This window comes from Bison bison, unplaced genomic scaffold, assembly GCF_000754665.1.
Source record: "Bison bison bison isolate TAMUID 2011002044 unplaced genomic scaffold, Bison_UMD1.0 scf7180017864452, whole genome shotgun sequence".
Classification (NCBI taxonomy): domain Eukaryota; kingdom Metazoa; phylum Chordata; class Mammalia; order Artiodactyla; family Bovidae; genus Bison; species Bison bison.
Window position 1 is genome coordinate 10,787,077 of NW_011495014.1, and position 16,386 is coordinate 10,803,462.

General features: G+C 39.1%; 1 protein-coding gene across 5 annotated transcripts in view; it reads right to left on the reverse strand.

Annotated features, from left to right (window-relative positions):
* Positions 1–16,301, reverse strand: part of PKP4 (plakophilin 4) — a 259,298-nt gene extending 242,997 nt beyond the window's left edge. For 4 of the 5 annotated variants that reach the window (XM_010859008.1, XM_010859007.1, XM_010859009.1 and 1 more), the window contains exon 1: positions 15,662–16,301. The gene's annotated coding sequence lies outside the window, so the exon portion shown is untranslated. The remainder of the gene's footprint in view (positions 1–15,661) is intronic. The other variant, XM_010859006.1, reaches the window with a different exon arrangement.
* Between the last annotated feature and the right edge of the window lie 85 nt (positions 16,302–16,386).

Below are 16,386 nucleotides of genomic sequence, written 5' to 3' on the forward strand. Positions count from 1 at the left end.
CTGTGATTGTGAAGCAAGGTTATACTCTACACTGCTGCTGCTAAGTTGCTTCAGTCATGTCCGACTCTTAGCGACCCCGTGGACTGCAGCCTTGCAGGCTCCTCCGTCCATGGGATTTTCCAGGCAAGAGTACTGGAGTGGGGTGCCATTGCCTTCTCCGACTTTACACACTAAATTAATTCTATTCAGCAGGCTTTTTAACTTACTTTGCATACCCACACTTCAGTGTGTTTCAGGCAGTATTTAATTTTCCAAGCAAAACTACAAATCAAAGCTGTTTAGGACAACTCTTTCTTTCTATTGTCCCCAGAATTGTGGACAAGCTCCTTGAAGACAGGCACTCTGTTTTAGACCTTTGCTGCCCTGCAGGTCGCAGCCTGCAGACACAATGCAGGAGAGGGAAAGGCTCCGGCAGACCTGCAGTTCCACACTGATGAAGACAGTTGAGCCTCTCTGCAGTCAGTAACAATGTTTCTGGCATTGCTGAGGCTCACCTGCTACTTTAATATCACTTCTAAGAGCGAATGCCCTGAATGTAGGACATAAACAAAGGGACAAGGCCTTTTGTGCATCATTTCTGTACCATTTCCCAAGGCCCCCTTCCCATACCAAGCACTGGGCCTCTGTATTAAATGGCTATTGACTAAAACTCCATGAATTCTACTGAAAATTTCAAAAGATAAGCCCAGTAGAATTTTTTTAACCTCATGAAATTTTAAGTGAAGAAAAAAATAAGATCACACATTCTTGTACATCAAATGCTTTCTATAATTCAGTAATCAAATCTTAACACTAAATAACAACTACCTTGTTTTAGTATGAAGAACTGAACCACAAACTAAACTTATAGTTTACTTTGATACTCTTTCTATTCCCATGACTCACTAATAATTTCCTTGCTCATGAAATGAAAGTAGAATATCACCGATTTTTACAGAGTTATTAGAAGGATTGCTGCTGCTGCTGCTGCTAAGTCGCTTCAGTCATGTCTGACTCTGTGCGACCCCATAGATGGCAGCCCACCAGGCTTCCCCATCCCTGGGATTCTCCAGGCAAGAACACTGGAGTGGGTTGCCATTTCCTTCTCCAATGCATGAAAGTAAAAAGTGAAAGTGAAGTCGCTCAGTTGTGTCTGACTCTTAGTGACCCCATAGACTGCAGCCTACCAGGCTCCTCCATCCATGTGATTTTCCAGGTAAGAGTACTGGAGTGGGGTGCCATTGCCTTCTCCATTAGAAGCATTCAGTTCAGTTCAGTTCAGTCACTCAGTCGTGGCCGACTCTTTGCGACCCCATGCATCGCAGCATGCCAGGCCTCCCTGTCCATCACCAACTCCCGGAGTTCACCCAGACTCACGTCCATCGAGTCAGTGATGCCATCCAGCCATCTCATCCTCTGTCGTCCCCTTCTCCTCCTGCCTGCAATCCCTCCCAGCATCAGAGTCTTTTCCAATGAGTCAGCTCTTTGCAATAGGTGGCCAAAGTACTGGAGTTTCAGCTTCAGCATCATTCCCTCCAAAGAAATCCCAGGGCCGATCTCCTTCAGAATGGATCTCCTTGCAGTCCAAGGGACTCTCAAGAGTCTTCTCCAACACCACAGTTCAAAAGCATCAATTCTTCAGCGCTCAGCCATCTTCACAATCCAACTCTCACATCCATACATGACCACAGGAAAAACCATAGCCTTGACTAGACGAACCTTTGTTGGCAAAGTAATGTCTCTGTTTTTGAATATGCTATCTAGGTTGGTCATAACTTTCCTTCCAAGGAGTAAGCGTCTTTTAATTTCATGGCTGCAGTCACCATCTGCAGTGATTTTGGAGCCCAAAAAAATAACGTCTGACACTGTTTCCACTGTTTCCCCATCTATTTCATTAGATAGGTATTAATAGAAATGCTTTGGAAACTGTAAAGTTATGTCATACTGCTTTGTTAATTGAAAAGCATTTAATATTTTATTTACAATTGGTCCCAGCTACACTCTATACCAGCTCCAACAGAATTTTTTGCAATGACAAAAATGTTCTGTATCTGCCTCTTAGTATAGCACTTGCCCTATGTGGCTGTTCAACACTTAAAATGTGGCTAGTGAGGATAAGACACTGAATTTTTAATTTAAATAGTCTATATGGTCAGTGGTTATTAGACTGGACATCACGGTAGCTTCAGAAACATAATCTTTTCATTGTAAAAAAAAGAAAAAAGTGCAAGAGATAAAATTTTGTTTTCTCAGCTACAGTACTCACTCTTTTCAACACGGGACAGTACTATATAAAAATTAGAGACAACACCTTACAGAAGCAAAACCCCCACTTAATATAGGGTATTTGGCAAAGGGATCTTTAAAAACAAACCATCAAAACTTCATTTTGATGTAGCTTATTTGACAGCTGAGCTCGCCAAACCATCTAAATGGCATACACTAAAGACTGGCATGCGCTAGGTGCTTTGCAAATAACTATTAATGAAAGAAGGATATGAGGGACTGTTAATATATATCTCAGTAATCCGAAGTTAGAGGTTGACCCTGTCCACCCACATCATCAAGGCACTAACTACCTCTACTTTCTGAGAGAGCTCTACTTGAAATATATCACTTGAAAAGTGAAGTTGCTCAGTTGTGTCTGACTCTTTGCGACGACATGGACTGTAGCCTACCAGGCTCCCCAGTCCACGGAATTTTCCAGTCAAGAGTACTGGAGTGGGTTGCCATTTCCTTCTCCAGGTAGACAGCAAATGTACAAGACAAGGGCTTTTCCTCAAAAGCTACAGTCAACTTGGAGGAAAGAGATGAGAGACGAGTTAATCAGCAGATGTTAACAGTCCCAACAAAACAACAAAAAACCAACAGGTGGAGTTTAGCATTAAAACCCAGAGAAGAGAGGCATTTGGAGAAGGAAAGATGACCACCAGCCAATAGCTGAACAAGGTCTTGAAGGACCATGAAGATTAAAACACAGAGCTCAGAGAGGCAAGGAACAGTGAGTAGAAGCCAGTTCTGCTGATGCAGAAGGTTCAGGAAGGAGAATAATCAAGGTTTGCTTGTGAAGGGCCTCCACCGGTAGGCAAGTTGGAGTCTGAAGTGATCCTACAGAGTGGGGAATCACTTAAGGTTAGTGGGAAGAAGGACTACTAAGGTTATAAACAAAGTATTTCATTATTCATTCATCCAAAGCAGGCATCTGGTGCTTAAAAAATATTATGTCAGGCACATTGATAGATGAGGGTTACAATGAGAGCTGTGACACAGTGCTAACCTGGATAGCACTCAAAACAGCCAGGAACACAGACGCAGGAAAAACTTGAACACCATATGACACATATTTGTAGCAGAATTACATGCAAAGTGCTAAGCACAGGTGGGAAGGTTTCAGTTGGAGAGAAGGGCTAGGAGGCTTCACCAAGGAGAGGACATTAAGTTAAACTAAGGAAAAGAAACCGCAGGCTCACCAGAGAAGCACATACTAGTTACTTACTGAAAAGCCTTCAGGAAATATACAATTTGTTGGAAAGACCATATTTCTGTGAAATTAAAGGGTGCTGAGGTCATATTAATTAAATATAGAGAAATGATCAAATCCTTAAAAGCACAGTGTTGAAGAAGAAGGTAACTGGATAAGCTATGTTTTAGGACTAAGAGTAGTCATCACTTCTCAGCTTCGATTTCAGAAGACTGTAAATGTAAAAGCATTGATAAAAATCTTAGAATAAATATAAACAATACAGAACAAGATATATGATCAGATGGTATTTTAACTATGAAAAGAAACATATTTGACATTCAAGGTACAAAAGGACACGGATAAAAACAAATCAAATTATCAACTGTGATAATTTTATTTAGACCAGACACAATTTCAATGTTTTTCTCTGGCAGAAATTGTATGCAAAAAGCTGGGGGTTTGGGGGTTAGAAATTGGGGAGAGATGGAAAATGAAAAAGTTATGCTTTAGAAAACATCTTCTCTTCTAGGGAAAAAAGCAGACTCCTTGCCTTTACAAGTTTCAGTTATGCTTGCTGGCTTCCACCTGACAACTGAATGGATTCCAGTCACACACAAATACACTGTCTTCATTTTAAATTCCTAGTTGGCCTGTTAGGATGGTACACAATAAACATTTGTTTTGCAAGAATGTTACCTAAATTGTTTACATCAAATATAGGTGAAATTTTGAAAGAACTTATATTAACAAATACATTTTGAAATACAGTATTGTTATTGTAAATTAAATATACTTGCATCTAAAAACAAAATGTAACAAAAAAACAAACCCTGAGGTTAAGCTACAGAGTAACTTTATGAATTGCATTTTAAATCAAGGATGAGGCTAATGTTCATAGCATTATTTACAACTGCCAAGACATGGAAGCAGTCTAAGTGCCCATCAATAGATGAATAGATAATGAAAATGTGGTATATATATCCAATGGACTACTACCCAGCTATGACAAATGAAATACTGCCATTTGCGGAAACATGGATGGACTTAGAGGGCATTATGCTAAGTGAAACAAGCCAGAAAAAGACAAATACTGTATGATATCACATACACATGGAATCTAAAAAATACAACAAACTAGTGGATATGAAAAGAAGCAGACTCACAGATATAGAGAACAAATTAGTTCTCATTATCTATATCCAACAGGGAAAGGGAAGAGGGGAGGAAATATATAAAGGTAGGGGATTTTCAGGTACAAACTATCAGGTATAAAATAAGTTACAAAGATATACCATACAACTCGGGGAATGTAGCCAATATTTTACAGTAAGTGAAAATGGAGTATAACCTTTAAAAATTATGAATCACTGTATACTGTACCACATAATATCTATATGCAGGTCAAGAAGCAACAGTTAGAACCCTGTATGGAACAACTGATTGGTTCAGGATTGAGTATGACAGGGCTGTCTATTGTCACCCTGTTTATTTAACTTATATACTGAGCACATCATGAGAAATGCTAGGCTAGATGAGTTATAAGCTGGAATTAAGATAGGTGGGAGAAACATCAACAGCCTCAGATATGCAGATGATACCACTCTAATGGCAGAAAGTGAAGAGGAACTAAAGCACCTCTTGATGCGAGTGAAGGAAGAGAGTGAAAAAGCTGGCTCAAAAATCAATATTAAAAAAACTAAGACCATGGCATCTGGCCCCTTTACTTCATGGCAAATAGAGGGGGGAAAGGTGGGAGCAGTGACAGATTTCCTCTTCTTGGGTTCTAAAATCACTGCAGATGGTGACTGCTGCCATGAAATCAGAAGATGACTGCATCTTGGCAGGGAAACTATGACAAACCTAGACAGTGTGCTGAAAAGCAGAAACATTACTCTGTCAACAAAGGTCCATATAGTCAAGGCTATGGTCTTCCCAGTGGTCACATACGGTTATGAGAGCTGGACTGTAAAGAAGGCAGAGCACCAAAGAACTGATGCCTTGGAACTGTGGCACCGAGAAGACTCCTGAGAGTCCCTTGGACAGCAAGGAGATCAAACCAGTCAATCTTAAAAGAAATCAATCCTGAATATTCTTGGAAGGACTGATGCTGAAGCTGAATTTTGGTCACCTAATTTGGTCTCCTAATTTTGGTCACCTGATACGAAGAGCCAACTCACTGGAAAAGTCTATGATGCTGGGAAATATTGAGGGCAGAAGGAGAAGAGGGCGTCAGAGAATGAGACAGCTGGATGGCATCACTGATGAAATGGACATGAACTTGGGCAAACTCCGGGAGATGGTGAGGGACAGGGAGGCCTGGCATGCTGCAGTCCTTAAGGTCGCAAAGAGTTGGACACAACTGGGCAGCTAAACAACAAATACATAGTACATCTGTAACTTACATAAACTTGTCCATCAACTATACTTCAATAAAATAATAAAATAAAATCAATGATGGGGCTTTGCTAAAAACAAGGTAAACTCATAGAAGGCAGTATTTGTGGGGGAAAAAAAAAGATGAAACACTTGACTTTACAGACAAGTTTTTGTAATTTACCAAAGCTATAAATCTAACTTTTAAATTACTGAGGTCACATGTAATTCAGTGTATAATTATAGAAAGGAAGCTTTAAAAATTATAATTTAACCCAGTAATTGCATTCCTAGACATCTATCCCAGAGAAATATAAACTTATGAAAACCTGTACAGATAGTTATAGCAGCTCTGTAAATTAAAAAATAAATTCAGATGTCCTTCAGAGTGGTTAAATTCTAGTACATTCTTATTATAGAACACTACTCAGCAACAGAACAGGAGAGAACACTGATACATGTTAACAACCTGCTTGAATTTCTAAAATATTATGCTGAGTAGAAACAAAAAACTCTCAAGTTGCATACTGTATGATTTCATTTATGTAATATTCTTAAAATGATGAAATTATAGAAATTACACAACTAATATATTCCTATAATACATAGAAAGAGGACAATTAGTGGTTCCCAGGAATTAAGGAGGGGATGAGGTAGAAGAGAAGTGGAAGTGTGATTTCAAAAGGGCCACATAAGGGTCCCTGGGAGTGATGGAATTGTTCTGTATCTTGACTGCATTGACGTCAAGATACAGGATGTAATACTGTACTGTAGTTCTGCAAGATGTTACCATTAGGGGAAATGGGCAATGGGTACATAGGATGTGTGTATTGTTCCTAATAAGTGTCTGTGAGTTCATAATCATATCATGATTAAACATTTAAGTTTTAAATTATAACTTTTTCAAATTTTATCACAGTGATTACTTGAGGTTGGGGAAGGAACCACCAAAATGTTTAAGAGTATTTCTAATTACACTGTCAAAACCAAATAAAGATTTGCTATACCCACTAGGTCACAAACAAGCTGTGAAATTCCCTGGTTTTTTTTTTTCTGATTATTAATGTGTATTTAATTTTACAGTTTTAATTATACTTGTATTATTTTAGTAACTTTTTCCTTTGAAAGACTCCATGTACTTAGAAATGCATCTACTTTTCTTTTTTACTTCATCAACTGAATATACAAAAGATATTACTAATTCACAAAAGGCAAGGACATAGAAAGTTTGCTCAACGTCATACAGCCAAAGCCTGACCAAGCTGGAGCTGGTGCTCTGTAGCTACATATTAATGGCCTGAGGAGGACAGTAGTATGTAAACTCATCTCACCATAGTTATAAACCATGCAATAATGAATATGAACCAGTCTGTTTAAAAATTTCTAATGTTTTTAGCAAGTAATTTGATATAAAGAATTATTTATCTAACAAGTTGCATTATAATGGTAATTGTTTAGATAAGGCAGAATGCATTTTTCCACTGAAACATGAACAATAAATAGTTCTGAGCATCTAAGACCAAAACGATTTTATAAAAGTAGTAAACAAAAGTAAGTTCAGTTCAGTCGCTCAGTCATGTCCAACTCTTTGCGACCCCATGAACCCCAGCATGCCAGGCCTCCCTGTCCATCACCAACTCCTGGAGTCCACCCAAACCCACGTCCATCGAGTCGGAGATGCCATCCAACCATCTCATCCTCTGTTGTCCCCTTCTCCTCCTGCCCTCAATCTTTCCCAGCATCAGGGTCTTTTCAAATGAGTCAGCTCTTCACATCAGGTGGCCAAAGTAAAGAGGGCTGCTAATAGACAGATTTATCCAAGAGTCGTAGGTGAGGGTATGCCAAGGCTGGAATTAAAAACCCATTAATCCTATAGAGATATCTAGAAAGACTGGAAGTCAAGATTAAGTCATGCAAAAACACAGAGTCTCTGGCCTCAAGTAGCTCAGGGAAGTAGAAGAACCAAAGGAATTTGGAACTGATATTCTTCAGTGTTGCTTCTATGTAAAAGTGTATTCAGAGTTCTGATGAAGTAACTCACAGTGAATATTTTGGAAGATTGACACCTACCAATACACTATGCAGAGATATCAAACTGACGTATTTTTCCTGTATGGATAATCTGAGTTAGACACTTAACAATTGAGTTGCTTACTGCAGGTCTCAAAATAATAGTTCTTGTGGAAAGTCCAATTGCGCTTTCTGATTCCTTTTGTGGTGCTTTTTTAAAAACTGACTTTTCTGCTTATTCAGTCATTGACAAATTGACAATAAGCAGGAAATTCCTATCACTGCATCAGTCTGAGATTCAAGGTATGATTCAATGAGACCATTTATTCTAGCAGATGTCACAAGAGATTTTCAAAACATTCTGCTAGTTATTCATAACAAAAGGGACTATTTTCAATAACAGATAATAAGTTTGGACTTACAAAGGCACAAAAATTGCCTAAAGAATAAAAAAAAAACCACAATAAACCAAAGTAATGCAATATGAAGATAAGAACTTACCTAAAATGGTTGTTCTTAACGCATAAATTATGTTTCTTCATATATAATGAATTTTCATTGATTAAAATCTTTTCTGAAATTACTATTTTATTATTGGTAGGGAGCACTTTTTCAAATGCAAGTTTTTTTTCCAAACAAAGCCACTGATGGTGCTTAACGCAGCTGTCTATCTAGACTCTGGTAATGTATCACATAACACACACCTAAAAAGTAGGTTTAGCTAAAACCTAGTTAATACAAAGTCATTTTACAGCTCATCCTTAACACTTACAGAACAATTTTGCATGTTTATTTATATACCAAAGTTTTCTAGGACAATTTTTTCCAGTTCATTATGTCTTATCTTTCCCAACTAGATTGTGAAATTAATCACTGTTTCCTCAAAGATGCAGACCCTGAATACTGAATCCAACATAGATGACAAAACTCCCCAGGAAAAATCATTTTTTGGCCGTGAGGTCTAGCACTGAGTCCAATACAGAGCAGGGGACAGATAAATGTTAACCGAATGGAACCAAAATGAATCATGTATCTTTTTTAAATAAGAGGTATATAACACAGAACACAGCTCTTCACACACAGTAGACCTTCAGCAAATACCTGAAGTGCTACTTGTATTCAGTCCCCTCACATGGACCTCTGGTGGTACTTAGGACAAGAAGTAACTTCTAAATAGATTAGCCCGTTTCCCATTCAATCGAAGAGCAAAGTATCAGACAGAATGATGAACTTCACTGCAAAGTGGTTATTACTGGTTTTCACATTGAATGTTTATAATTCTCTTGAAGGTAAAGAAACTTAAGAGTGGGTTCAAGTGTGTACTTTGATCACAATGAGAATTCAATCAATATTGCACTGTTAGCAATATAATTGATTCTTTTTGAAAATAATGTACTTATTGTATTAGCAAAGGGAAACAGCCAATCTCAATAAATTTTTAAACAACTGTATATGAATGTATTTGTATGTAAGTTCTATAGAGATCTCCCCCCTTTGTGGGAGAGAGCAGGATTCATGTCAAAATCTCTTCTCTTGGATTTTTTAATTGCTTTTCACAAAAACAACACAGATCCCAGAGCACAGATTTAAGTAAAATATCATCCTGTTGAACTACACTACAACTTCTAAACACTGGTTGGTTGTTTATGTGCTAAAAAATTACAGTTAAATGAAAGTACCTATATTCTATGATGAGAGGTGGATAAATGAGCTCCGTTCATGGAAAAGCAACAGTTTCTCCAGAGGAACAACTCTCAGTTGTTTAATTTCTTTGAAGACAAATCAAACCTCTGAGGATAAATAAGACCAAAACAAATGATAAGTGAGTCTTTATCATTTTAACTAGACCAGTTCCATCTAACCACCATTTAAATTCTCTTCTGTTTCAATCCAACTTCCAGAAAATTTAGTCTCAACAAGAGGTTAAGCCTCAAATATGTACAGTAGACTGGCTGTTTGTTAACAAATGAGTCCAAGAAGGTAGCCACTAACTCAGCCATTATGGGGACAAATGTTTGTCTGGCTGCAACATTTATATTTTTAGGAGTTGAGCATTTCAGATGTATAACTTCAATCTTCTTCCCTTACCCCAGAGGGTAAATTGTAATAAATTCTTGAGTAGACAGTACATTCTTGCCAAGGAAAAAAATGCAACAGAATGAGAATGCTTGCTGTGCTAAAGTGAAATATAAGTACCAGAAGGGCTCTAGAGAGCATCTGGTCCAACATCTTCATTTTATAAGATGAGAAAACCAGAGCCCAGAGGAGTTAAATGACTTGCTCATGGGACACATACCAGCCTAGTAACACGGCCAGGTCTAGGACTAGAGACTCTTTATTAAATTACTGTCTGTTGGTTTACATCAAGTATCTTCCAAACTTTTCTTCTAGTCTTTCTTGCTTTCGTAGTTTCCTGCCAATTTCAAGTGTGAATTTCAGACAGAAAAGGCAGAAAAGAGTTTATTTACAAGGTGCATTTTAGCTCATAAATGATTACACTAGCATTTTCGTCATACATTGACTAGCAAAGACGCTGTACATAATGACCACAGTTAGAATTACAAATACCATAGTAGTATACACATTTAAAAGGTATGCTTTACATTTTCAAGTGCATAATACTATCAGTTTTTACCTTTTAAACATAACAGTTTATTAAGCTGTTTACCCAAACCTCCTACACATGATGGTTAGTGGTGTTTACATGCCTCAAGTACTGCATGCCTAAGGAAGGTCCAACTTCCCTATTTTAAAAATACGCTTAGTTGACTTATTTTTATCAATTCTCTTCTTTAAAGGCAATCTCTTGCAAACCATCCAGTTCATAGTATTTTTTGTTTGGTAGTTTTCTTTCCTGAAATATCCTATTCAGATCCATAATCATATTGACTAAGAACACAGAAAACAAGCCAATAATTTGCCTGGGATATAGCAGATGCTACAGAAAGCATCATTAAGTATCACAACATAAGAATAAAAATGACTTGATGTATTAAAGCCAGCCCTAAGCCAGGCCTTGTTTTAAGTGCTCTACATATATTAGCCCATTTAGTCCTCAAACAACCATATGAGGTGGATAGTTTTGTCATTCTGTTTTACAGACGAGCAGAACAAGATCCAGAGAGGTTAGATAATTTACCAAGTTAGACACCTTGCAAACAGAAGAGCCAGAATTGAACTATGACACTCTGGCTGCTAATTACGATACCTCACTGCCTTATAATGATACTTTTCAAGGGCTTTTACTCAGTGTGTGGGTGAAATCCCAAAGGCTTTCCCTGGCCTAAACTACATTGGTTCACCTTGAACTAGAGTTGGGGTAAACAGGTACCTTCAACACATTATATGGTCTATTCCCTTCCCTTCACTTTCCAAAATTAAACTGTTAAAGAAAACAAAGTTATTTAAGATGAACACAAAGGAGAATCAAGAGTCTCAAAAGAGAACCCAAATCTCCTGTTGGTATGATTTGGGATAGAAGGGAAAACAGGACTGATTATATACAGGAATGCTTTTGAAACCATTTTGTTTTCTTAAAAAACAAACAAACCAAAAAACCCTGAGAACTCTGGGAACCTTGAGTTGAAATATATCTTAGATCAATGCAATCCAAACCCTGTATCTTTAAAAGTAGGGAGCTGTAACCCAAATATTAAATGGTTTGTCAAGGTTATACGGTTTAATGGCAGATCTTCTCATTCCTAGCTTAGGGTGCTTTTCACCTCCTTTTCATGTTTGCAATTAAAGAGAGAGCTTACAGTGGACCAGAATTTCAGATACCACCTATCCAGTGTTTTAAAAGTCTATTTGTAATGGGCTGTAGAGCCTGGTGGGCTGCAGTCCATGGGGTCGCTAAGAGTCGGACACGATTGAGCGACTTCACTTTCACTTTTCACTTTCATGCATTGGAGAAGGAAATGGCAACCCACTCCAGTGTTCTTGCCTGGAGAATCCCAGGGACGGGGAAGCCTGGTGGGCTGCCGTCTATGGGGTCGCACAGAGTCGGACACGACTGAAGCGACTTAGCAGCAGCAGCAGCAGTGCGTGCCCATAAAACACTGTATTCAAAGTTCTAGGCCAGCCCCCAAAGCCTGCACAGTATGCTGATAGCCCACTTTCAACCTCACATTTTACCTTTTGTATTCATATATAATATCATTTTTATGACAAAAATGCACATCTGCTCTAAATTCAACCTACAACACTAGGCGCCAATTTCCATATTCTATATAAGTGGCTCTTGAAAGGGGGCTTTTTCTGGCTCTCCAAGCAGGCAGATGCATTGGTGGTGGTGGTGGTGGTGGTGGTATGTGTGTTGTGGGGAGAAAGGACAGGGATGCAGATTGGGGAAGAGCAGAAAAAACATCCTTGCATATTTGCAACCCACTAAACTCATACTGAATAAAGCAACAATTATAGAAGTTAAACATGCCTTTCTTGTTGATGAAAAAAGCGTTACTGATTCCTCTGATCCTTTCCCTCTCCACACTTAATTTGTGAGTTCTGGACTCTGTGAGGGCTACATGATATACTGTCCTTCAGAGACTGGCATCTAACCAATCCTCAGGCATTATTCACTTCGTGAAAAATGCTTCACCATGACATGACTTCACCATGACTTAAAATAATTCAAATACTTCCATATTTTAATTTATATATTTTATAGTATTAAAGATTTAGTATAATTTCTAATGATATTTTATCACTTGCAATGAATCACTATATCACCATATATGAGTCATAATAAACTATAATATTATTAAGACTATGAATAATGAAATGATCAGCAGTGTAGCCAACACTTACTGGTATATCAAATAAAAGTAAATCTAAATTATATATAAAAAAAAAAACCCTCAGACCAATGACAAATGGAATGTCTGTAGCATTCTAAATTTAAACACAGAGCACCATCATGTAATGTCCCCAATTTAGTTTTGGCAACATAGCCTCCAAAAGATGAACATAATTCCACTGAATTATTGAAGTGACAGAGGGACCAACTTTTGAATGACATACATACAACTTCTCAACTGCAACCAGCAAGCACATGAATCACTGCTGTTTGTGACTCAGGGCCTGATCCCCTTTCCCTAAAAGAAACGTTATTTTCCACTGCTGGGCATCAAACTAATTTGCTAACTGTTATAATCACTTATTGGCAGGATCCCAAGTCTTATACCCAGGTATACTTAAAGTTTTACTTTGTCTGTCTTATCTCTCTGTTTGCAGCTATTTGTAGTTAAAGTTTGGGCATGAAATAGTTACTGGATACCGCCAACATATCCAGTTCATTAGTGTTATGAATCAGATTTGTTTCCCCTCTTCATTGCAGGAAAGGCACTACAAAACCATTTAACACATTGAGGAAGTAATTATCTCCCAGTACACTGAAGGTGTGAAGGTAACTTCCCAAAGTGACATACAATTCCATGAATGCTTAATCCCTAGAAGAACCCTTGAATAACCTCTACTTCATCTTTCGCTGAAAAAAGAAGCAATAATATCCACTTTAGAATGAAGCAAATTAGGGACATCCTTCTTGACTGGAAAAAAAAAATAGCTTATGGAGCAATCTCAAAATACCTTAATATTTCAAAGCTGTAAGGTGAAGCCCTGGACGTAAATGATTGGCATCATCCAGGGTATGGAAATTCTCTATTTAAATCAACCCCTGGTCAAAAACAAGGAAATAACTCAGTTTGAAAACTGACAATAATTGGATTTTTAAAAATTAAGCAAATTTAAGAGCTTTAAACTAAAACCCCTTTCCCAATTTATATAGAAAGGAAAGAAAATTGTAACTCTGACTTAATATAGACAATCCAAATACTCAAGGTTATAAAATTGCTAAAGTTCCTGTTGAATTGAGTTTGGTAGTAATTTCCTGAAATTCAAATGATGTCAGAACCAACCACTGATAGAATTAGATTTGGTTTATTCAGCTTGTAAATGCAGCAGCAGCCTTTTCCCCCGCTCCTGAATGAATGCCAGCTGCTCCTACTTTCTGCTTACCTTCTCTTACTCGTGCTTTCCATCACTACCTTGGTCCTCTATTTCCTTCCAAAAACAACATGGGTAAGAATTAAGATAACTGAACATTTGTCCCCCAATTTAGAATCTTCTATATAACATATAAGACATGAAATACAGCACTTTCTCTTATATAATAGTGGGAGTTGGGGAGGGAATGACTGAAATAGTTTGTTATTTTATCGTGAACGATAACCAATTTTAAAACTTCTTCTCTTCAAATGTCAATAACAAATAGACGATAATTCTAACTGAAAGCCTACCTTGGAGCATGTAAAACTATTTGTACAGCCAATCATATATACCAATGTATATACACATTTTCTATATGCCTGAATGGGCTATTTCAATTTCTAATGTAGCAGATAAACTAAATGTGCTTTTACTTTCTAATATTCATATCACATCAAATATGCACGTGTTAAACTCTGCTGTGAAGAGTGTGTTACATAATAAGTTTCCTGTTCACATCTCCAAACACTTCTCGATATCCAACACAGTGTTATTAATTCTAATTTAGAGCTAACCCTCTAAATTAGAAGGCCCACTTACTATGAACATATCTGAAAAACAATGTAGCAGCCAAAAGACATAACTTTATCCATCACAAAGTTTTTTTCTTTTCTCTTTTTCCTTTCCCGCTGGGTCCTTAACCAAATAAAAGGCTCTCATTTTATACTTTTCAATGCCCTTGATCCCTACACAGAAGGTGTTAGTAGACAGCTGGACAATCAACTATTTTCCTGAATAGCCAAGCATGGAGAGGCTTATAGTAAATTCAACCTCCAAAGCAAACTGTGTCAAACAAAAAGCACACATAGTATACTTTTCCAAATCCAGAAATACTTATTTTGGACATCAACTGTTCTCATGTTGATGAGATACCATTTTCCGTAACTGTTTCACTAGTACCAGAAAGGAAATTAAATACTTTCTACAGCAATACACTACATTCAAAAAAAAAGAGAAGTGGTCTTCTACTTTACCTTTTAAAATAAGACAATCTAAACCCTGTTCTAGCAAGGCAACTTCTGTCAAAAATTTGCTTTTCTGCATTAAGGAAAATAAAATTTGACCAAAACTATATACTAATCATTTTGGATTTTACACATAAATAACCACCATTCTTTAAAAGTCGTAGACCCGTATTTTTATTTTATGTTCAAACTCGGTGCCAAAAAAAGAAAGAACTGCGACCTCAACTAATAAATTACATCTTGAAATATACATCATCTGTAGTACCCCGTTACTTCCAATGGTAACTGACACGCCCCGAATTTAACTGTACCAGACAGTCCTATCTGTCCCATCGCTGACCAAACACTGCTTCTCTGTTTCTATTCATTGTGGATTGTAAGAGGTCTAAACACAGCCCAGTATGAGAGAAAAAAATTACAATTTTTATGACAGTAAAGTGATGCATTCAAGTTATCTCCTGAAGAACATCCCCGTCCATGAGCATTAACAACATTTTTTTGATAGAGCCAAAATACGTTGGCTGCAAGCTCATTACTCAAAGAACCTTAGGCACCCTTTCCTGCAGATCAAAAAAAAAAAAAAAAAACTCGTAAAATCCAGGCACTATTTAAACCTTGCAAACCAAAGTTGCCAAGAATCTTGTGCAATTATCAATAACCTTGGCTATACCGCCATCGGCACGAAATTCACGGTCCTGGAGACCAATGCAGCAAAATCCCAGACGAAAGACTAGCTGAAGCCCAACAGAACTGCCGCGCTTCCCCTCCGCCGCCCTCTGCCGCATGGAGAAAAGCCAGGGGAGGAGAGGAGTGGAGAGAGGCTCACCAGCTCCGAAGATGCTCCGGTGACCTCTGACTGCTCAGCGAGAGCTGGGCTGGGGAAGACTCTAGTTCTGCCGCGGCGGGCCGCGTGGACTATGCTCCCGGTGCATTCCTCGCATTCCTGCACAATCTGTCGCCAGCCGAAGAGCCCGCGGTGCGCGTCCCCCCCGGACACACAACACCTGCTTACTGCTGCGCCCCGCGCGGCCACGGCCGCCGCGGCGCCTCTACTGCCCGCTCTCGCTGTTTGTCGCACTCAGCCAACACGCAGCCAAATTTCGGCCCAACCGCTCAGCCCCTCGCTTCCCGGGTAGAGGGGGAAAGAGAGAGGGGTGGGCAGCGCCAGCGGCGGGCAGGGACACTATCCGCCCGGGGGTGCCGCAGCTCCTCTTCAACTCCTGGCAGGGAGAGAAGGAAGCGGCCGCGCAAGAGGGCAGCCGGGGAAGCTTGCGGCTGGAGAACCGGGAGGGGTGGAGCGTGAGGATACGCGGCGAGGAGAGAGGGGCGCACTGGACAGGGTGGGTGGGCAAGACCAGCTAGAAGCGCGGGACTCCGGGCAAACGCAAGACAGCACCGGCAGAAGGGACGTGGGAGGAAGGGGGGGGCGGGGCAAGGTGCGAGGAGTTGGGGCTGGAGGGAAGGACGGACGCCCCGAGGGTTCGGGAAGGCGGGCGCCCAGGGGTGTTGGGGCGCGAGGCGGCGTACCAGGCGGGCAGGAGAGGGGAAGCC